Here is a 2102-nt window from a genome sequence, read left to right on the forward strand (position 1 = left end):
GATTTCCTCTTTTCTATCTATTCAAGTATTGTAATAGGTATTCACTTTTGACATAATCGAATATTCTGAGGGATTCTGATTTTCTGCAGATTTAATTTTTTTATAAATAGGTGAATTTCTCAGCATATGTCATATTTATTTTCAAGATATGATCACTTACACAGCCAAATTTGTATTAAAAGCAAAATTAGTACTCTTGTGCTTCCAATACTTACATCTTTGTATAAGGAACTGAACGTTCTCCTTTAAAGCAAATCGAGGGAACTTTCTTTGCTCGTTCTTCCGCGAACGAACAGGAGCAGCTCGCCGAACCATAGAATCTCCCATATATTATTAAGAATCGAACCTGAGTACTTACAGGCTGGTTGATTCATAGCATAGCAGCGTAATCCGAGTAACCGGTCCATTACGTGTCGGGTCGTAAAGCATACGACGACCGAGCGAAGGAAAATAAAATAAAGCGTGATCGAGGAGAAAACGAGAGCCGTAGGAATCAAAAGCAAAGGGACGCGACTACACGCAAAGGAGCCGACGATATTCCGTGAGCAGTGACGAGGGAACGGTGGCGTTGTCTCGAGTCCCGATGCGAAACGATATGGCACGGCGCTCGAATTCCTAAACGCAACCCAATAAAAACTTTTCCAATTGACTTCCCTTGGCTTAATTCACCGGAGGTAAATAACGAGCCAGGTTATATGTACATGTTGTCGACGAAAAGTGGTCTCGGTCAAGAAAGTGGGGGTAGCTGTGCAAGTACAAAAAGCGAATGATAAACTGTTGTTCTAAAAAGGGAGGTCGGTTAAATTTATTCCAAATTCGTTAATAATTACAGGTTCAATAATTCACATACCTAAGAATACAAATTGTAGAAAGGAAAAATGGAATCGAATAAAATATAAGTTTTGTAAGGAATTTTTTAAGCGTTTATAAAGGGAATTCAAAAATAACTGTTTATGCAAATCTGATTGTTGCCAATCTTCAGATAATTAAATATCATTTATACAAATATTTTCACCGATTCTAATGGATACAGAACCAGGTTCTGAAGATGGAAGAAACGAACCACAAAGTGAAGTAACCAAATCGGTCGCCGAGAAAAAACGACAGTTTTCACACGGCCCGATTTATTTATAAAAAAAGGGTAGGGAACCCTTTATACGATAGATTGCAACGAGCGAAGGTTTGCATGTTGATGGAATGGGACAGGATGGTACGGGACGGGACGAGAAACGCGTCCTATGAACCAGACTAAAGGAACCAGTTTAGAACTGAAGAAAGAAAGGGACAGGGAACGGATATCGGCGCAGTTCCGTAAAGTTTCGATAAGTCGGTCTCGAAGCGTTTACTTCCTGGTGAGCACGACTGCCTCGGATAGGATAGAGGGAAGTCTAGACTTTGAAGGATCAAAAGGCATCGGCGGCCTGGAAGTAACGCGGTCCTGGTGTCTGGCTTCGTAGTCGGCGAGCTCCCAGTGAAACTCCACCTTTTTCCCTGCTTCATTCTCCTCCTCTCTGCCCGGTCCTCCTTCCTTTTCGCCGCGCCGGTTTTCCTCTTTTTCCCCTTGACGGCTTGTCCCAGTCTTAGTTCCTATTTCAATCTCCTTGTCTCCTTTGTCGAGCCCTGTTTGCCTCGCTTCCCGCCGTCTTCCTCCAGCTCTCGCGGCTGTCCCGACCCGTCTTTACGGGTTATGCAATCGTCCTTAAACGTTTTACGAATAGCGCCACTTTGATATCGAACACCATCGAGGATCATCGGAGAAATTGCAGTATTACTCGACGAACAGTGTAAACCGTAATGCCCAAAATGGATGCGATTAAATGAACCGAGGAAATCCACGTTATTTGACTGAATTATACAGAAGAATCGGGGCTTGAATCAATCTGTTAAAATGTTCAATTACTTATAGAATAACTTTAAATTATCTTCTTTGTTTCGAGAAAACCGTTATAAAATGCAATGTATCAAATGGAACTTTTATACTATACGCTTTTGTGTGAGAAACTTTCATTTACTTGAGAGCAGAAAGCAAGTTTTAGTTCAACAGGAACATTTGTTCTACTCTGAAAAAGTTTATATTGTGACAATGACGTGCATTTATAGAA

Source organism: Ceratina calcarata, unplaced genomic scaffold (assembly GCF_001652005.2).
Source record: "Ceratina calcarata isolate Rehan_Ccalc_2016 unplaced genomic scaffold, ASM165200v1 scaffold145.2, whole genome shotgun sequence".
In the NCBI taxonomy this organism is placed as follows: domain Eukaryota; kingdom Metazoa; phylum Arthropoda; class Insecta; order Hymenoptera; family Apidae; genus Ceratina; species Ceratina calcarata.